Below are 21,996 nucleotides of genomic sequence, written 5' to 3'. Positions count from 1 at the left end.
CCTGGGAGATAAAAGCTTTAACTGCGTGGTGCCCGGATTTGGTTCCCAACCTATACCCCAAGGTCAACCCTGTGGACCCCCTATGGACCCTGAAGTAGAAATACCACATATCAGTGTGTGCTGGGAGCTGTGTTATTCCCCCTCATCCATCATTGTACAGTCTCCTCTACCCTATATAATAATAATGCCACATTGGTATGTGTGTGCTGGGAGCGGTGTTATTCCCCCTCATATATCACTGTACAGTCCCCTCTACCCTATATAATAATAATGCCACATTGGTATGTGTGTGCTGGGAGCGGTGTTATTCCCCCTCATATATCACTGTACAGTCCCCTCTCCCCTATATAATAATAATACCACATATCAGTGTGTGCTGGGAGCTGTTATTCCCCCTCATATATCACTGTACAATCCCCTCTCCCCTATATAATTATACCACATATCAGTGTGTGCTAGGAGCTGTATTCCCCCTCATATATCACTGCACAGTCCCGTCCCCTCCCCTCCCCCTATACAATAATAATATAATATATACAGGACACGTTACCTGGCTCTGGCAGTCAGGAATGTCTATGACAAAATGGCAGCTAAAGCCCCTGTGTCCCCGCCCCCTCTGCTCTGTGACTGGTAGACTATAAGAATATGGCCGCCGGTCACCCTTTATGAGGACACCATTAGACTATATATAAGTGTGACTCTAGTGATTAAGCTGTGAGCGGCAGTTGCCAGTGGCTGCGAGTTACAGGACGTCCTTCCTACTTTGTGCCGCCTGATTGGCTACTCGCTGCTGCCAATCACTGCACTAAGGGGAGTGAGAGGAGGGCGGTTACTTAGTTAAGAGGGGCGGGGCAGACAGTAGCCATAGCTACACGGAGGAGAGAGGGGCGTGGTTTTTCATAGGGCGTTTTTTCTACATCTGGAAAAGGCAGAGAGCGGGTTGGAGCAGGTAATGGTATTTATTATTATTATTATTATTATTATTATTATTATTATTATTATTATACAGGGGTAGCAGCTTGTAGTGTCCTGTTATTATTATTATTATTATACATTGGGAGCAGCCTTTGTTGTCCTTTTATTACTCTTATACAGGGAGAGCAGCCTGTGCTGTCCTGCTATTATTATAATACAGGGGAAGCAGCCTGTAGTGTCCTGTTATTATTATTATTATTATACATGGGTAGCAGCCTGTAGTGTCTTGTTATTATTATTATATAGGGGGAGCAGCCTGTAGTGTCCTGTTGTTATTATACAGGGGGAGCAGCCTGTGGTGTCCTTTTATTATTATTATACATTGGGAGCAGCCTTTGTTGTCCTTTTATTAATCTTATACAGGGGGAGCAGCCTGTAGTGTCCTGTTATTATTATACAGGGGGAGCAGCCTGTGGTGTCCTGTTATCATTATTATACATTGGGAGCAGCTTTTGTTGTCCTTTTATTACTCTTATACAGGGAGAGCAGCCTGTGGTGTCCTGTTATTATTATTATACAGGGGAAGCAGCCTGTAGTGTCCTGTTATTATTATTATACTGGGGTAGCAGCCTGTAGTGTCCTGTTATTATTATTATACATTGGGAGCAGCCTGTAGTGTCCTGTTGTTATTATACAGGGGCAGCAGCCTGTGGTGTCCTTTTATTATTATTATTATTATTATTATACATTGGGTGCAGCCTTTGTTGTCCTTTTATTAATCTTATACAGGGGGAGCAGCCTGTGGTGACCTGTTATTCTAATCATTATACAGGGGGAGCAGCCTGTGGTGTCCTGTTATTCTAATCATTATACAGGGGGAGCAGCCTGTGGTGACCTGTTATTCTAATCTTATACAGGGGGAGCAGCCTGTGGTGACCTGTTATTCTAATCATTATACAGGGGGAGCAGCCTGTGGTGTCCTGTTATTATTACAATACAGGGGAAGCAGCCTATGGTGTCCTGGTACTATTATACAGGGAGAGCAGACTGTGGTGTCCTGTTAATATTATTATACAGGGGGAGCAGCCTGTGTTGTCCTGTTATTATTATTATACTGGGGTAGCAGCCTGTAGTGTCCTGTTATTATTATTATACATTGGGAGCAGCCTGTAGTGTCCTGTTGTTATTATACAGGGGCAGCAGCCTGTGGTGTCCTTTTATTATTATTATTATTATACATTGGGTGCAGCCTTTGTTGTCCTTTTATTAATCTTATACAGGGGGAGCAGCCTGTGGTGACCTGTTATTCTAATCATTATACAGGGGGAGCAGCCTGTGGTGTCCTGTTATTCTAATCATTATACAGGGGGAGCAGCCTGTGGTGACCTGTTATTCTAATCTTATACAGGGGGAGCAGCCTGTGGTGACCTGTTATTCTAATCATTATACAGGGGGAGCAGCCTGTGGTGTCCTGTTATTATTACAATACATGGGAAGCAGCCTATGGTGTCCTGGTACTATTATACAGGGAGAGCAGACTGTGGTGTCCTGTTATTTTTATTATACAGGGGGAGCAGCCTGCGGTGTCCTGTTATTTTTCTTATACAGGGGGAGCAGCCTGTGGTGTCCTATTCTTTTATTATACAGGGGGAGCAGCCTGTGGTGTCTTGTTATTATTATTATACAGGGGGAGCAGCCTGTGGTGTCCTGTTATAGCAGCAGCTGCAGAGTAATAATAATGAGTGGTCAGTAATGAGTGGTCAGGGAATAACACACAATAGGTATAACATGTATGATGTACTGTATATATATACCAGATGATACATAACAGGAGCTGGGGAACGATGTGTGAGAAGGACACAGACATGCAATGTAACAAAGGGCTGCACTCCCTGAGCTGAGACTGTCTGTCAGAGCGTCTTGTTATCCTGAGCAATAGAGACTCTCTCAGAGACAGCCAGTGGCTGTGACAGTCCCCAGATCCTCAGAGTGTCACTGATTATCCCCCAGGACATGTCTCACCCCACCCTACGCTGCACACACACGGCCGGCAGGCTGGTCACACATGTAACATACATCTGAGGAGCGGTCATTTGTCATTTCATCATTTGTGCAGAGTGACTGATGGGATTCTGTATTGTGTAACCCTTTGTGTGTCCCCTGGGCTGCCTGCTGTCCTATCCCTGTGTTATTAACCTCTTCTGTTCCCTTCCCCCTCCCCTGTGTTACTGACACCTCTGTACAGCTGTTACACCCCCTGTTGTGCGCTGACATGTCTGGGGAGGTGAGGGGATCTGTGACTGTATGCAGTGATATTTGGTGTCTCCCCCAATACACAGGATTACACAGTAGTGAAGAAGAAATCCGGTGACTGTGAGATACGCAGCAGCTGTCCCTGTGTGTCAGGAGGACTGAGCAGGACCCAGAGCCCCATCACGGTGCCTCCACCTCACTCACTGATACATGAGAGACACAATGACCAGAAGATCCTGGAACTCACCAATAGGATCATTCAGCTGCTGACTGGAGAGGTGACTGCTGGGAATGGGACATTATACAGTAACACCAGGGGATGACTGGAGAGGTGACTGCTGGGAATGGGACATTATACAGTAACACCAGGTGATGACTGGAGAGGTGACTGCTGGGAATGGGACATTATACAGTAACACCAGGGGATGTGTCTGGGTGATGACCGGAGAGGTGACTGCTGGGAAGGGGACATTATACAGTAACACAAGGGGATGTGTCTGGGTGATGACTGGAGAGGTGACTGCTGGGAATGAGACATTATACAGTAACACCAGGGGATGTGTCTGGGTGATGACTGGAGAGGTGACTGCTGGGAAGGGGACATTATACAGTAACACCAGGGGATGTGTCTGGGTGATGACTGGAGAGGTGACTGCTGGGAAGGGGACATTATACAGTAACACAAGGGGATGTGTCTGGGTGATGACTGGAGAGGTGACTGCTGGGAAGGGGACATTATACAGTAACACCAGCCGGAGGTGTCTGGGTGATGACTGGAGAGGTGACTGCTGGGAATGGGACATTATACAGTAACACCAGGTGATGACTGGAGAGGTGACTGCTGGGAATGGAACATTATACAGTAACACCAGGAGATGTGTCTGGGTGATGACTGGAGAGGTGACTGCTGGGAAGGGGACATTATACAGTAACACAAGGGGATGTGTCTGGGTGATGACTGGAGAGGTGACTGCTGGGAATGAGACATTATACAGTAACACCAGGGGATGTGTCTGGGTGATGACTGGACAGGTGACTGCTGGGAATGAGACATTATACAGTAACACTAGGGGATGTGTCTGGGTGATGACTGGAGAGGTGACTGCTGGGAAGGGGACATTATACAGTAACACCAGCCGGAGGTGTCTGGGTAATGACTGGAGGGGTGACTGCTGGGAATGGGACATTATACAGTAACACCAGGGGATGTGTCTGGGTGATGACTGGAGAGGTGACTGCTGGGAATGGGACATTATACAGTAACACCAGGGGATGTGTCTGGGTGATGACTGGAGAGGTGACTGCTGGGAAGGGGACATTATACAGTAACACCAGCCGGGGGTGTCTGGGTGATGACTGGAGAGGTGACTGCTAGGAAGGTGACATTATACAGTAACACCAGCCGGAGGTTTCTGGGTGATGACCGGAGAGGTGACTGCTGGGAAGGGGACATTATACAGTGACACCAGGGGAGGTGTCTGGGTGATGACTGGAGAGGTGACTGCTGGGAAGGGGACATTATACAGTAGCACCAGCCGGAGGTGTCTGGGTGATGACTGGAGAGGTGACTGCTGGGAAGGGGACATATACAGTGACACCAGGGGATGTGTCTGGGTGATGACCGGAGAGGTGACTGCTGGGAATGGGACATTATACAGTAACACCAGGGGATGTGTCTGGGTGATGACTGTATCATTGTGTGTGTCAGGTTCCTATAAGGTGTCAGGATGTGACTGTCTATGTCTCCATGCAGGAGGGGGAGAATATAGAGGAACACAGGATGTGATGATGGAGAATCACCGGCCCCTCACATCACTGGGTAAGTGGTGACTGTCATTTATTGTACAGGGGAGAGCAGGTATGGGGTCCCTATATACACACATTACCTGATAATCACATATATATACAATGTACTCTGTCATTGTGTGTCTCCTACAGATGGACCCAGTAACAGAAATACCCCAGAGTGATGTCCCCATCCTCTTTATTTACAGGATTGTACAGAGGAGAGTCATCGGACCCCTGAGGAGCATCAGGTAGGTGGGATTTAGTTCTCCCCAAATAGCAATATACAAAGTGACTTTCTATGTCAGTACTCCATGGCAGACCCCACAAAGGGTTATGTCTATAATTAGGCTTCTTGACGTGAACTGTTTCTTTTCCAGTTTAGGTCAGTTAGTTTGTATGGTCTCTGTAACAGAGGCTTACCTCTCTCATCATTCCCAGCTGTAACAGGCTTACCTCTTTCATAGTTCCTGGCTGTAACAGAGGCTTATCTCACTCATCGTTCTCGGCTGCAACAGAGGCTTACCTCTCTCATCATTCCCAGCTATAACAGAGGCTTACCTCTCTCATCATTCCCAGCTGTAACAGAGGTTTACCTCTCTCATCATTCCAGGCTGTAACAGAGGCTTACCCCTCTCATCATTCCCAGCTGTAACAGAGGCTTACCTCTTTCATAGTTCCCGGCTGTAACAGAGGCTTACATCTCTCATCGTTCCTGGCTGTAACAGAGGCTTACTTCTCTCATCGTTCTCGGCTGTAACAGTGGCTTAAATCTGTCATCATTCCAGGCTGTAACAGAGGCTTACCTCTCTCATCATTCCCAGCTGTAACAGAGGCTTACCTCTTTCATAGTTCCCGGCTGTAACAGAGGCTTACCTCTTTCATAGTTCCCGGCTGTAACAGAGGCTTACCTCTTTCATAGTTCCCGGCTGTAACAGAGGCTTACATCTCTCATTGTTCCTGGCTGTAACAGAGGCTTACTTCTCTCATCGTTCTCGGCTGTAACAGAGGCTTACGTCTCTCATCGTTCCCGGCTGTAACAGAGGCTTACCCCTCTCGTCGTTCCCGGCTGTAACAGAGGCTTACCCCTCTCATCATTCCCGGCTGTAACAGAGGCTTACCTCTTTCATAGTTCCTGGCTGTAACAGAGGCTTATCTCACTCATCGTTCTCGGCTGCAACAGAGGCTTACCTCTCTCATCATTCCCAGCTATAACAGAGGCTTACCTCTCTCATCATTCCCAGCTGTAACAGAGACTTACATCTCTCATCATTCCCAGCTGTAACAGAGGTTTACCTCTCTCATCATTCCAGGCTGTAACAGAGGCTTACCCCTCTCATCATTCCCAGCTGTAACAGAGGCTTTCCTCTTTCATAGTTCCCGGCTGTAACAGAGGCTTACATCTCTCATCGTTCCTGGCTGTAACAGAGGCTTACTTCTCTCATCGTTCTCGGCTGTAACAGTGGCTTAAATCTGTCATCATTCCAGGCTGTAACAGAGGCTTACCTCTCTCATCATTCCCAGCTGTAACAGAGGCTTACCTCTTTCATAGTTCCCGGCTGTAACAGAGGCTTACCTCTTTCATAGTTCCCGGCTGTAACAGAGGCTTACCTCTTTCATAGTTCCCGGCTGTAACAGAGGCTTACATCTCTCATTGTTCCTGGCTGTAACAGAGGCTTACTTCTCTCATCGTTCTCGGCTGTAACAGAGGCTTACGTCTCTCATCGTTCCCGGCTGTAACAGAGGCTTACCCCTCTCGTCGTTCCCGGCTGTAACAGAGGCTTACCCCTCTCATCATTCCCGGCTGTAACAGAGGCTTACCTCTTTCATAGTTCCTGGCTGTAACAGAGGCTTATCTCACTCATCGTTCTCGGCTGCAACAGAGGCTTACCTCTCTCATCATTCCCAGCTATAACAGAGGCTTACCTCTCTCATGGTTCCTGGCTGTAACAGAGGCTTACCGCTCTCTTAGTTCCAGGCTGTAACAGAGGCTTACATCTCTCATAGTTCCTGGCTGTAACAGAAAAACTACATGGTGGTAGATAATCCAGAGATCTCAGTTGCATATATTTGCAAAAATATGGCTAAGCCTCCAGGCTGCATCACGGCGTCTCAGATACTGGAGGTCCCTATCACTTGGTCTGGGGTGCAGAACCCCAAAAAAGCCGGCGAAGGCCAGCCACCCCAGTGAAGCACACCAGTGAAATACTAAAGTGTCTCTTTAAGCCAGCACTCAAACGCATTATAATGGCCCTGGTGCCATCTGTAGTATAAAATACTCAATGTATATGCAGCAAAACACAGCGGCACTCACGGGTCTTGTAATAAAGAATGACGCCAGCCAAGGGCACGTTCGCTCAACGTTTCAGTCGCTTAGTCTAGTTCTTGATAAAAGTCGACTGAAACGTTGAGCGAACGTGCCCTTGGTTGGCGAGAAAAAAATATAATTTGAAAGTGTTAAAGTGCTAAATAAAGTGTTAAAGTGTGCCACCCCAGCGCCATACCCACCCCGTGGGGCACCGTGACATGGCCTGGAGGCTTAGCCATATTTTTGCAAATATATGCAACTGAGATCTCTGGATTATCTACCACCATGTAGTTTTTCAAATCTTATTGCTGATTTCATTCTGAGTGCTGGGGGATTACTTATTGTTGTTTCTAGTATAGAATAACCCCTCCCTTACATGCATCTGAGCGATATTACTGAAGTGATTGAGCAGCTACCAACATGTATTGCTGTAACAGAGCCTTACCTCTCTCATGGTTCCCGGCTGTAACAGAGGCTTACCTCTCTCATGGTTCCCGGCTGTAACAGAGGCTTACCTCTCTCATGGTTCCCGGCTGTAACAGAGGCTTACCTCTCTCGTGGTTCCCAGCTGTAACAGAGGCTTACCTCTCTCATGGTTCCCAGCTGTAACAGAGGCTTACCTCTCTCATGGTTCCCAGCTGTAACAGAGGCTTACCTCTCTCATGGTTCCTGGCTGTATCAGAGGCTTACCTCTCTCATCATTCCTGGCTGTATCAGAGGCTTATCTCTCTTATAGTTCCCGGCTGTAACAGAGGCTTACCTCTCTCCTCGTTTCTGGCTGTAACAGAGGCTTACCTCTCTCATGGTTCCCGGCTGTAACAGAGGCTTACCTCTCTCATCGTTCCTGGCTGTAACAGGCTTACATCTCTCATGGTTCCCGGCTTTAACAGAGGCTTACCTCTCTTATTGTTCCTGGCTGTAACAGAGGCTTACCTCTCTCATGGTTCCCGGCTGTAACAGAGGCTTACCTCTCTTATTGTTCCTGGCTGTAACAGAGGCTTAACTCTCTCCTTGTTTCCGGCTGTAACAGAAGCTTACCTCTCTCATCGTTCCTGGCTGTAACAGGCTTACATCTCTCATGGTTCCCGGCTGTAACAGAGGCTTACCTCTCTTATTGTTCCTGGCTGTAACAGAGGCTTACCTCTCTCATGGTTCCCGGCTGTAACAGAGGCTTACCTCTCTTATTGTTCCTGGCTGTAACAGAGGCTTAACTCTCTCCTCGTTTCCGGCTGTAACAGAGGCTTACCTCTCTCATTGTTCCTGTCTGTAACAGAAGCTTACCTCTCTCATGGTTCCCGGCTGTAACAGAGGCTTACCTCTCTCATGGTTCCCAGCTGTAACAGAGGCTTACCTCTCTCATGGTTCCCAGCTGTAACAGAGGCTTACCTCTCTCATGGTTCCTGGCTGTATCAGAGGCTTACCTCTCTCATCATTCCTGGCTGTATCAGAGGCTTACCTCTCTCATTGTTCCTGGCTGTAACAGAGGCTTACCTCTCTCCTCGTTTCCGGCTGTAACAGAGGCTTACCTCTCTCATGGTTCCTGTCTGTAACAGAAGCTTACCTCTCTCATGGTTCCCGGCTGTAACAGAGGCTTACCTCTCTCATGGTTCCCGGCTGTAACAGAGGCTTACCTCTCTCATGGTTCCCGGCTGTAACAGAGGCTTACCTCTCTCGTGGTTCCCAGCTGTAACAGAGGCTTACCTCTCTCATGGTTCCCAGCTGTAACAGAGGCTTACCTCTCTCATGGTTCCCAGCTGTAACAGAGGCTTACCTCTCTCATGGTTCCTGGCTGTATCAGAGGCTTACCTCTCTCATCATTCCTGGCTGTATCAGAGGCTTATCTCTCTTATAGTTCCCGGCTGTAACAGAGGCTTACCTCTCTCCTCGTTTCTGGCTGTAACAGAGCCTTACCTCTCTCATGGTTCCCGGCTGTAACAGAGGCTTACCTCTCTCGTGGTTCCCAGCTGTAACAGAGGCTTACCTCTCTCATGGTTCCCAGCTGTAACAGAGGCTTACCTCTCTCATGGTTCCCAGCTGTAACAGAGGCTTACCTCTCTCATGGTTCCTGGCTGTATCAGAGGCTTACCTCTCTCATCATTCCTGGCTGTATCAGAGGCTTATCTCTCTTATAGTTCCCGGCTGTAACAGAGGCTTACCTCTCTCCTCGTTTCTGGCTGTAACAGAGGCTTACCTCTCTCATGGTTCCCGGCTGTAACAGAGGCTTACCTCTCTCATCGTTCCTGGCTGTAACAGGCTTACATCTCTCATGGTTCCCGGCTGTAACAGAGGCTTACCTCTCTTATTGTTCCTGGCTGTAACAGAGGCTTACCTCTCTCATGGTTCCCGGCTGTAACAGAGGCTTACCTCTCTTATTGTTCCTGGCTGTAACAGAGGCTTAACTCTCTCCTTGTTTCCGGCTGTAACAGAAGCTTACCTCTCTCATCGTTCCTGGCTGTAACAGGCTTACATCTCTCATGGTTCCCGGCTGTAACAGAGGCTTACCTCTCTTATTGTTCCTGGCTGTAACAGAGGCTTACCTCTCTCATGGTTCCCGGCTGTAACAGAGGCTTACCTCTCTTATTGTTCCTGGCTGTAACAGAGGCTTAACTCTCTCCTCGTTTCCGGCTGTAACAGAGGCTTACCTCTCTCATTGTTCCTGTCTGTAACAGAAGCTTACCTCTCTCATGGTTCCCGGCTGTAACAGAGGCTTACCTCTCTCATGGTTCCCGGCTGTAACAGAGGCTTACCTCTCTCATGGTTCCCGGCTGTAACAGAGGCTTACCTCTCTCGTGGTTCCCGGCTGTAACAGAGGCTTACCTCTCTCGTGGTTCCCAGCTGTAACAGAGGCTTACCTCTCTCATGGTTCCCAGCTGTAACAGAGGCTTACCTCTCTCATGGTTCCTGGCTGTAACAGAGGCTTACCTCTCTCATGGTTCCTGGCTGTATCAGAGGCTTACCTCTCTCATCATTCCTGGCTGTATCAGAGGCTTACCTCTCTCATTGTTCCTGGCTGTAACAGAGGCTTACCTCTCTCCTCGTTTCCGGCTGTAACAGAGGCTTACCTCTCTCATGGTTCCTGTCTGTAACAGAAGCTTACCTCTCTCATGGTTCCCGGCTGTAACAGAGGCTTACCTCTCTCATGGTTCCCGGCTGTAACAGAGGCTTACCTCTCTCATGGTTCCCGGCTGTAACAGAGGCTTACCTCTCTCGTGGTTCCCAGCTGTAACAGAGGCTTACCTCTCTCATGGTTCCCAGCTGTAACAGAGGCTTACCTCTCTCATGGTTCCCAGCTGTAACAGAGGCTTACCTCTCTCATGGTTCCTGGCTGTATCAGAGGCTTACCTCTCTCATCATTCCTGGCTGTATCAGAGGCTTATCTCTCTTATAGTTCCCGGCTGTAACAGAGGCTTACCTCTCTCCTCGTGTCTGGCTGTAACAGAGCCTTACCTCTCTCATGGTTCCCGGCTGTAACAGAGGCTTACCTCTCTCATCGTTCCTGGCTGTAACAGGCTTACATCTCTCATGGTTTCCGGCTGTAACAGAGGCTTACCTCTCTTATTGTTCCTGGCTGTAACAGAGGCTTACCTCTCTCATGGTTCCCGGCTGTAACAGAGGCTTACCTCTCTTATTGTTCCTGGCTGTAACAGAGGCTTAACTCTCTCCTCGTTTCCGGCTGTAACAGAGGCTTACCTCTCTCATCGTTCCTGGCTGTAACAGGCTTACATCTCTCATGGTTCCCGGCTGTAACAGAGGCTTACCTCTCTTATTGTTCCTGGCTGTAACAGAGGCTTACCTCTCTCATGGTTCCCGGCTGTAACAGAGGCTTACCTCTCTTATTGTTCCTGGCTGTAACAGAGGCTTAACTCTCTCCTCGTTTCCGGCTGTAACAGAGGCTTACCTCTCTCATTGTTCCTGTCTGTAACAGAAGCTTACCTCTCTCATGGTTCCCGGCTGTAACAGAGGCTTACCTCTCTCATCGTTCCCGGCTGTAACAGAGGCTTACCTCTCTCATGGTTCCTGGATATATCAGAGGCTTATCTCTCTTATTGTTCCTGGCAATGCACCATATCAGTTCTACAAGCTGAGGACGGGCAGTCTGACCTGCGTGCATCATTGTAAGTGAGTGATGTAACATAAAGCACCTAAACTAAACGGATCGATGCACTGAGGATGCACACGCTCCGCGGCACGGTCGTAGCACCGGACAGGATGCGAGAAGCCGGGAACCTTGAGCAATATCGTTCTTGCTGCAAGGGTGAAAGAAACCATGCCTGGAAACCGGTTGGAGCTGGAGCATAATCCCACACACTTAGAAGTCCCCTGCCCAAGGTAATTCCCTAAATAGGGGGTGTCCATATGCTGTACCCTGATGCATAGTGATTAGTGTTTCTCTTCAGTACCCATGCAGAGTCTTTGGGGGTGACGAACAAGTGACCACATAATAAGCTCTGTGCAGCCTGTGATGGGAGGTTTCCTGCACACAATAAAGGAGTACTGTGTAGCAAACGCAGATCCCAGGATAAGGGATGGAATCAGCCTCCAGAGCAATTTATAGAATAACTTCTATGAATGAGAGAAGCTTTTATTACTAAGGAAGAGCTTTGTTACACAGGCAGGCTAGAATAACAAGGGTGAGATATATCAAACAGGGCTGTGAAGTCGGTAACCGAAACCTTAGACTCCGAGTCCTCAATTTTACTAAAAAGTCGGTGTTGGCGGTTTTTCTGACTCCATAGGTAAATGGTCAAGTACAAAAGTTGCTCATACAACCAATCAGCACACTTAAGAAGCTTTAAAACATCTCCCCCCAAGATCCCCTAAAAGCCTGGACTCCGAGATGGATTCCCCTGATTAGTAGAAGATTCCTCTAGAGCTGGATCTGAAGACAGTGAGGAAACACTGATGATATTTAGCTCATTAATGAGGAATCTGTGCTGATTAACATAAATCTATGGGAATGACGGCACTAATAACACCCACATTAGCAGGAAAATCTCTGAGGATTGCAGCCACAAGAACAGAGGTTCACAGGAACATCGGGAGGTGGAGGATTTAGTCCTTTGGGAACAGGATCACCTGGAGAACGCCAGTATAATGCTCAAAGACTTGTCTGTATCCATATCTGTGTGAAGCTATTTTAAACACCACAGCTTCATCATGAAGATCAGCATTAGTGGCCAGATGCCCTGTCTGATTACGCTCTTTTGCAGCTGTTGCCCAATCAAAGCCCATTTTGATAATCTGCTTATTGCATGAAACCTTTTTATTCTGAGGAAAACTGGATAATGAAATCCTCTGGAGAAAAATCTAATGAAAAGATCCCGGCTCTTCCAGCCTCTCTCCTCATGTTTGCAAATCCTTCTACCTCTAAACAGCCTTCAAAATGAAGACTAATATGTAGAAACCCACAATAACTATTGGTATAATCAATCCAATCTAACACCTGTAGGGAGCAGATTTTTGCACTTTACACACACAGTTTATCGTAACATGTACTCAAAGACTAATGGGTTCTGGACATTATTAAGTATGGATGCTAGATAGTTTCCTCATTGTATCTCTAGTCCCCACAGTGTCCCTCCGGCCCCCAGTGTATCACCAGTCCCCAGTGTATCTCCTGTCCCTACAGTATCTCTCCATACCCCAGTGTATCTCTAGTCCCCGCAATATGTCCCTCCAGCCCAAGTGTATCCAGTCTCCACAGTGTCCCTCCAGCCCCCAGTGTATATCCAGTCTCCACAGTGTCCAGAATCCAGAAATAACTGTTTTCATATAAACTAAGACTCCTTTAGAATTAATGGAACTAGATTATCTACAGAACCTCCTACAACCTCTATTAAGAACAGCCACAGTTATCCCAGTTCCTTCAGGTCAGAAGAGCAAAGGCTTTTCCTTATAGGAGGACATTAGGATTCTTTTGCACCATCCTCAACCTGAGGAGACTAAACAACTATGTCAGTGTCAGACCACTTTGCATGGAAATAGTGAATTTGAGCCTCTCTGTTATCAGCCAGGAGGATTTCCTCACACCCATAGACCTGCAGGACGCTTTCTCTTATGTTGTAGTGTCTCAGGTGCTGGATCAGGGACACCATTACCAGCTCACCGGCCTTCCTTTTGGCCTGGCAACTTCTCTATGAACCTTTATGGAAATGCTGGTGCAGGTGCAGAACTAAGAGATCTGGGGGCTAGATGTAGGAGAATCAGAACATGTGACAGACATCAAGAAAATACAGGTGATGACCTTATTGCAGAAACTTGGCCGGATTGTGGTCAGGACAGAAAGTCAGCTTGTTCCCTCAAAGCAAATACAATGTCTAGGAGCACAAATACCATACAGTACACAGTAACTCTGTCAGAGGACAGATGTCTCAGACAACAGCACTTAGCGTATGATGTACGGATTCATCACTGGTCACCAATGAGGAGAGTGCTGCAATTATCGGGAATGTTCTCAGCCATAGGAATAGTTCCTCCCGGGCAAGATGGCACCTGCACAGTCTCCAGCTGGGGTTGGTTACTCTCTGGTATCACAAACAGCCTGTCATCACCTACCAGGAGATTTCTAATCTGGTGACAAGACCCAGGACTGAGGACACCGGGTATGTCACTCTCAGATCCATGGGCAACATGGACGACAGATTCCAGCTCATGTAACTAATATGATCACACAAAGGACTTGGTCACAGAAAGAAAGGAGACTCCACATAAATGTACTAGAAATGAGAGCTGTATGGGATGCAGTTCAGCAATTCCATACATAATTGCTGGGAAAGTATTTATAGAGAAGATAACTTGGGGTCCATCATACATCACCAAGGAGGCACCAGAAGCAGAACTGTGATGTTGGAAGTAAAAAAACTAATCTCTTGGGCAGAAGAAAACCTCCGGCCTCTTTCAGGATTCCATGTCTCAGGTAAGGAGTATACTGTGGCAAATTGCCTGGGCTGTAGGCAATGTTGAATCGTAAATAAACCTTTAGTACATTCCTGCCTATAAACCTCTAAGATTCACCTGCCTAGAACCTCTAAGACAAAACCTGCCTATACCTTCTAAAACCATAAGGTGTCGCTAATTAGCGCTGTGTTTAATTATACCATTAATAAAACTCTAAGACAGTTGAATAGCGGTCCACCGCGCTAAAGATTATTATTCAGGTAAAAGTACAGATGTTACCACGCTATGATCTAACAATGAGCGCAAACTAAATTGTACAAACATTAGGTCATAAGGTACAGTCAATACATACGCGTGCGATCTGGGACCAGATACCGGCATCAGTAATGAGACCTTTCGTCAAACAGCATAACAGGAACACCGCAGACTGGCATCTTGTTTCAGAGTACTCACATATATACCCGTACTGGGATAAGCAATACAATAGAATACGTTGGCAGGTTCTCATTGGTTCCTCTTGCTTCTTCCGTTACGGTACAATTCATAGGTCAGTGCAAAGACTCAACCCAGCCTCTAACAGCCTGATTGTGTTCACCTTCCCGCTGCATAATAAATCTAATCTAACTATGGCATACAACATTTCAAGAAGTTATTCTCTCTAACATTCATATGTCATAGCCGCATGTTCTGATCTTCTCACCGATGCCACCGGAACGCTGTGGGAACAGAGTAGATCAGTACGGCACCAAACATAGTCCAATTGTCATTTACTAAGCCATAGTTACAGAAAACATTAATTTCTTTATATGCTGACATTGCGATTAAACCAAGTAATAATCATTCCTTTCGGGCTGCGGGACCATTGCTTTTAAATGTGTATGCGGGGAGAAATGACACTAAATTGTGTTGTGTGTTTGAGGGTCTGTGGGGCACTTAGCGACCAGCACTAAGTTGGAAAGGCTTCTGTGTATGTGTATGAGCATGCCAGTATGGGTTTGGGAAAGGTCACTAAAAAGCTGGCTGTGCGTCTAAATAGCTATTTTGCATTGTCCTATGTTTAACATGAAGTGCAGGGAAAACACCACTAATTTGCTACTTTTTGCTACATCGCGTATGTGTTAATGTGAATGCAGGGAAAACACCACTACTTTGCTACTGCTGAAATATAAGTTTGTGGTGATTTTAATGTGTTGGAAAGTTATTTTATGTCTGCTAAACACCGTCGGTAGGTGTTTGGGGAAGATTGTTAAAAAGCTGTTCGTGCTACTTTTTAGCAACTTTGCGTTGTGAGTAGCAAAATTGCTACTTTTATCAATTTTGCACTGTGGATTGTATACTATGTATTTGTGACAAAATGGCGCTTGTGTAAGCTTTCCTTTTTAAAATGGAGTCTTGCTGCCATTCACAAGATGGCATCATGCAGGTTTTCCTGATTGGCAAACAGATTCTGTCCTATCCAATTATTCGGTTTCGACAGCAAGTGGCCCCAGGAGAATAGTCCCTGCATCAGGAAGTCTTCCAATGGTTGATGGCAAGCTTCTGTCTTCTACAGATGGGCAGTATGGCAATAACCCAGAATGCCAAAGTACCAGTATTTTTCTCTCAGCACACCGTTCCTGGGACTGAGTAGATGCATGGACAAGGCCATGGAGGGTTCAGCTAGCCTATGTCTTTTCCTCTGATTTATCACCTGCAGTAAGAGACTTGCCTTATATACACACATGGTACATGTATCATCAGTAAGTTCTTTCTTACATGCTAATTTGGTTTCAGGGCATTCTTTGTTGTCTCCAGGTGTTGAAGAGAATCCATCTGTCTGTAAGATCCTTTGTGGCCCCATGGGCTCTCAGTCTAGCACTGGATACTTTAATAGGGCGATTCAGGAACTTCTCATGAGAAGGATGAGTATTTTACCATCTTACCCACAGCCAGTGCGGAGCAAAGTGAGGAGACGTCAGTCACTGGGCTTAGTGTGAGCGATTACTGTGTGTTCTCTCAGGATAGAGTGTCCTAAGTATATAAAATATTTATTGGTGATACCCTAGGGACCACAGAAAGTTTGTGCCCCTTCCAAACATTTCACGGAAGTAATCACACACGGATACAAGAAATATGCACATAAGGTACCAGGGGTAATAATAAGCCCCTATGCTAGAACAGAGGTAACTTTTTTGGCAAAGGAAGCTCAGCCCTCAGTGACAGAACTTAGCAGAGGCAGCTGGATGACCTCACTAGTCATTACCACTGGGATATATTATCCTCTGCTGATTCTCAGTGTGCGATACGTTCTCCACACAGCCATATAATAAATGTATTATTATGCAGCATATGTGGCTTTAAAGATTTCTTTGTGGCCCTCGCTATTGTATTGTCTGGGTATGACCCATGGTAAGTGCTGCCAAGGAGGACTGAAGGCGAAACCAGTGATTTATGTACCTGATAATTCCTATTCCTCTCAGCACTCCATGGTGGCCCAGTGTTCCCACCCATATTGTTTCATATTATATATATTTCAGAGACAGCTGGGAAGTTTCTCAAAGACACAGTGTGTCACATGACCTGGGTATAAACTTACCAAGTGAGGTTCAGGGGAGGATTCCAGTGGCAGGAGCTGGTGCAGGTATGGCAGCGAGAAGCAAGTAACCCACAAGATGTTTTGGATGCAGTGATTAAACGTAAAGATATGTGTAGCACTGTTCTGCAGGGTCTGCACAGTCTTGAGGTCTGCACACTAGCAGCCATATATAAGAGCAGGATAGACCTTAGGCAGCTATCTGGTGTAAGCTTTTCAGTTCATTGGCCAGTGCACTAAATTATAGCCAAGAACAGAGCCAGGTTTGGAACAACATATCAGCAGAAGGATTAAAGGAGAGGTGAATAGTTGCACACAAGCCAGGATCAGACACTGTATCAGTAACAGGAAGATCAGAGAAGACGTGAGTAGCCACACACAAGCTAGGACCTATACACTATATAAGCAGGAGGAGCAGAAGAATGTAATCAAACACAAGCAAGTAGTGGTATACTTTATCACCTAGCATTGTGTGCAGGAATAGCTGTGATAGCATTAGCAATCACCTAGCATCCCTACTTTACAGTGTCAGATGACGCAGACAACTTGCACATGCACAGAAGAATTTCCATAATGCTGGGGACTCGCACTACACCTGTCACATCTACTCAGCCAGGATACTTTCTTACCAGCTTCTCATACTACACAAAACATGACATGAAATGAGGATCCACATTATGGGCCTAATTTAGCAGTACATGTTACTGCACAATGATCAGGAATCTGCCCAGGCACCAGACCCGTTCTGTGCATGTGCAGAACGGGTCTGAGAGCCCGCATGGAGACTGTCAGCAGACTGTCAGTGATTGACACTCTGCCGCGGTTGTGGGTGGGGACAGGGCAACGACAGCCTCCGTTACCCAAAACGGAGGTGTGTTGCCACTGTTGGGGAGGAGGGAAGAGGCCAGGATCTCCGTCGGCTGATGGAGATTCCCTGGCCTCTTCTTCGCAGCTGCGACGGCCGGCTGCATGACCCTATTAGCCGACCGATGGTCTGCAGAGTATCTGATTCTGCACTGGACAACGCAGATCGGATACGTAATGCAGCAGGAGCTGAGTAAGGCCCTATATACCATCCTATTGCCTGTGTTTTTATAAAGCTGTCTCTAGCTAAGTTAGATGGAACTTAACACACTGTAAGAGCTGCCATAAAGAACATCAATGAAAAATACTTTTCAGGTACATCATTTGCTGTTTTCTCTAACATCTACTTGGAGGACACTGAATACTATGAGGCAGAGAAATAAGCAGGAGTATGACAGTTTCCAGGTAATATAAAGTGACCATGCTCCTGTTTCCACACTCCGTACCTCATAGTATCCAGTGTCCCTCAGAGGACTGAGAGAGATGGATTCATAATGCAAGTACAAAAATCCAATGTTTCATTATATGACCTGTGTGCATCTAATACACAAATATTCTACAGAAATTACTAAAGTGTTATTTTATTATTTTGTGGATTATTTAGAGTGAAAATCTGACTAATATGAAGGCAGAAGATATAGAGGGAGAAGAAGAGACGTGTGTGACTGATATGAAGGCTGAAGATATAGAGGGAGAAGAAGAGATGTATGTGACTGATATGAAGGCAGAAGATATAGAGGGAGAAGAGACGTATGTGACTGATATGAAGGCAGAAGATATAGAGGGAGAAGAAGAGATGTATGTGACTGATATGAAGGCAGAAGATATAGAGGGAGAAGAAGAGACGTATGTGACTGATATAAAGGCAGAAGATATAGAAGGAGAAGAGACGTATGTGACTGATAATAAGGCAGAATATATAGAGGGAGAAGAAGAGACGTATGTGACTAATATAAAGGTAGAAGATACAGAGGGAGAAGAAGAGACATATATCAGGGGTGATCAGCAGTGTAAGGAGGAAGAAATCCCTACAGATTTCAGCACAGGTGAGTAATAAACACTAATTACAAAAGAGCCTCAAATATTCTCTCCATACACCGTGATGATTGTGTTCGGCTTGATTTTAACCAGTGTCTTATATGTGGAATGTTTGTATGTACTCCCAATTTACGTGGCTTTGCTTCCCCAGTCCAAAATATACTTCTCAGTTAATAATTCAGTCTGTACAATGATCTCTAACTAAAGTCTCTTCTGCCACTATTATACTCCTCCTCTCCCCCTCACATCATGTCACTGTGTGATACCAGCCCAGAGATCTGACCAGTCTCCTCCTCACACTCTCTGGTGTATCTCATACATCAGGATTCATCAGCCCCTATTATATTTTGCTCTCCTCCTCACATCATGTCACTGTGTGTTACCAGCCCAGAGATCTGACCAGTCTCCTCCCCACACTCTCTGGTGTATCTCGTACATCAGGAGCCATCAGCCCCTATTATACTCCTCCTCACATCATGTCACTGTGTGTTACCAGCCCAGAGATCTGACCAGTCTCCTCCCCACACTCTCTGGTGTATCTCATACATCATGAGCCATCAGCCCCTTTTATACTCCTCCTCTCCCCCTCACATCATGTCACTGTGTGTTACCAGCCCAGAGATCTGACCAGTCTCCTCCCCACACTCTGTGTATATCATACATCAGTGCAGGGGACATTGCTATAATGATTAAATCACTGGTCAATGTGATGAAACCCCTTGTAACATTATCCATGATCCTACTGTTTGCTTCTGTTCCCTGCTCTGCACTTCTGCTTTTTTCCTCTTTCTGCTGTTGCCCGTCTGTGCCCTGCGCCATTCCCCTACATTGTCCTTCTGCCTCTCCTGCTCTATGCCCTGCGCCATCTATCCTGTCCTGCTGCCTCCCCCGCTCTGTTCCCTGCACCATTCCCTTACCCTGTCCTGCTGCCTCCCCCACTCTGTGCCCTGCACCATTCCCCTACCCTGTCCTGCCTACCCCGCTCTGTGCCCTGCACCATTCCCCTACCCTGTCCTGCTGCTTCCCCCGCTCTGTGCCCTGCACCATTCCCCTACTCTGTCCTGCTGCCTCCCCTGCTCTGTGCCCTGTGTCATTCCTCTACCCTATCCTGCTGCCTCCTCCACTCTGTGCCCTGCGCCATTCCCCTACCCTATCCTGCTGCCTCCTCCACTCTGTGCCCTGCGCCATTCCCCTACCCTGTCCTGCTGCCTCCCCCTCTGTGCCCTGCGCCATTCCCCTGTCCTGTCCTGCTGCTTCCCCTCCTCTGTGCCCTGCGCCATTCCCCTACCCTGTCCTGCTGCCTCCCCCACTCTGTGCCCTGCACCATTCTCCTACCCTGTCCTGCTGCCTGTCCTGCTCTGTTCCCTGCACCATTCCCCTACCCTGTCCTGCTGCCTCCCCCTCCGCTCTGTGCCGCCATCATTCTGTGTTGCTGTGTCCTATCGCTCTCCTTCCCTCTCAGCGGTTATATACAGTGACTCATTACCCTAAGTTAGTAGCATGACTCTGGTGGGGCTACTATCCCTGAGGATGACCAGAGGACCATATAGAGGCTGCTTTTTCTACATATATATTCACCTGGAGAACTTTGTGCAGTGTGGACGCAGTTGTTGGTAATTCGCCCACAAGTTTCCCATGTGTATGTGTGAGGGCGGTCTAGATGGGTATTATGGTTCACCAATGTCACTGGCTAATGAGGCTTCCTGCTCTGTGATGATGGCTAGGGAACGTTACCCAGCAAAGACTGCATTTGGGGGGAGATATACATTGGATGTGCCATCTGCCTGTCCCTGGGGCTGGGTCTATGACATGTGCTGATAATGTGGGTGTGGAATGTTATCTGTTCAAAGAGTCTTATTTATTGTTGGTTCATTTGGATATGAAATAATGTGGTCATAGCTCATACTTGTAAATTAAACAACCAAACCCCTTCATAATAGTAACATGGTGGTGTAATGGTTAATATTGCTGCCCCACAGCACTGAGTTCATGAGTTCAATTCCCAGCCAAGGTGCTGTGTGGAGTTTGTATGTGTTTCCCCCAAAAATCATGCTGGTAGGTTAATTGGCTTCTGATAGAATTTAACCATAATGTGAGTGCGTGTAGATATGGGAGGGAATATAGATTGTAGGGACTGATGTGATTGGCCAAATATTCTCTGTAAAGTGCTGTGTAATATGTGTGTGCTGTATAAAGAACTCTGCTGGAAATACAATAACTGTGTTGTTATTATTATTCAGATGGAAGCACATGCAGGAATGACTTGGAGGAAGATCTCATCTTGTCTACAGATATTAAAATAGAAGATAACATCACACAGGAATCTCCAGGAGATAATCATGTTACGCTAAATATACATCCAGTACCTCAGAGTGCAGATATATCATCTGATGCTTATAATTATCAGGACTAGTCTCTTGATACCTCAGCTTTTGTTAGACACAGTGCAGCTTATGCACCTGATAAATTATTTCCGTGTTCTGTTTGTGGGAAATGTTTTAAACAGAAATCACGTTTAGTTATACATGAGAGAAGTCACACAGGTGAGAAGCCATTTCCATGCTCTGAGTGTGGGAAATGTTTTATACGGAAATCAGATCTCGTTATACATCAGAGAAGGCACACAGGTGAGAAACCATTTCCATGCTCTGAGTGTGGGAAATGTTTTACACGGAAATCGGATCTTGTTATACATCAGAGATGTCACACAGGGGAGAAGCCATTTTCATGCTCTGAGTGTGGGAGATGTTTTAGAGATCAATCATATCTTGTTAAGCATCAGAGAAGTCATACAGGTGAGAAACTATTTCCATGTTCTGAGTGTGGAAAATGGTTTACAGTTAAATCAGATTTTGTTGCACATCAGAGAAGTCATACAGGTGAGAGGCCATTTGAATGCTCTGTGTGTAGGAAAAGTTTTACACGGAAATCAGTTTGTATTACACATCAGAGAATTCACACAGGTGAGAAACCATTTCCATGCTCTGAGTGTGGGAAATGTTTTACACAGAAGTCACATCTTTGTAGACATGAGATCTCACACAAGAGAAAAGCATTTTTCTAAATCAGGGTCCTTAGGTATCCACAGGGATACCTTGGGGGTATAGGTGAGTTGGGACAACCGGGCGCCATGCAGTTAAAAATGTCATCCTCCCGGGATGCACCAGGCTCCCCTCCTATACTCCGCCCCCAGGCGGTACTGTGGATGTCCACACCGCCGCTCTGTCACCCCGCTGGCGCCGAGACCCCAGTACTGATCTGGGGCTCTCGGCAGGCTTCCGGGGTTCTTACTAGCAGGGACCCTGGAGGATCCCTTACTGTGGCCGGACGCCCGGGGATTTGGTAAGTTGCGGGCACCCGTGGT

The 21,996-nt window shown here is 46.7% G+C and overlaps 1 protein-coding gene and 1 pseudogene across 2 annotated transcripts in view; one reads left to right on the top strand and one right to left on the bottom strand.

Moving 5' to 3' along the window:
• Positions 1–21,996, bottom strand: part of LOC148443391 (uncharacterized) — an 89,136-nt gene that overhangs the window by 20,504 nt on the left and 46,636 nt on the right. The window lies entirely within an intron of this gene.
• On the top strand, positions 909–21,753 carry LOC148443392 (uncharacterized; annotated as a pseudogene). The gene is made up of 6 exons (XR_015875682.1): positions 909–949; positions 3,255–3,446; positions 4,922–4,987; positions 5,107–5,204; positions 18,199–18,640; positions 20,873–21,753. The product of XR_015875682.1 is annotated as an uncharacterized LOC148443392 (transcript).

Source organism: Taudactylus pleione, unplaced genomic scaffold (genome assembly GCF_031769625.1).
Source record: "Taudactylus pleione unplaced genomic scaffold, aTauple2 ptg001285l, whole genome shotgun sequence".
In the NCBI taxonomy this organism is placed as follows: domain Eukaryota; kingdom Metazoa; phylum Chordata; class Amphibia; order Anura; family Myobatrachidae; genus Taudactylus; species Taudactylus pleione.
Note: the sequence above shows the minus strand (reverse complement) of the source record. Positions and strands in the feature narration are given on the sequence as shown.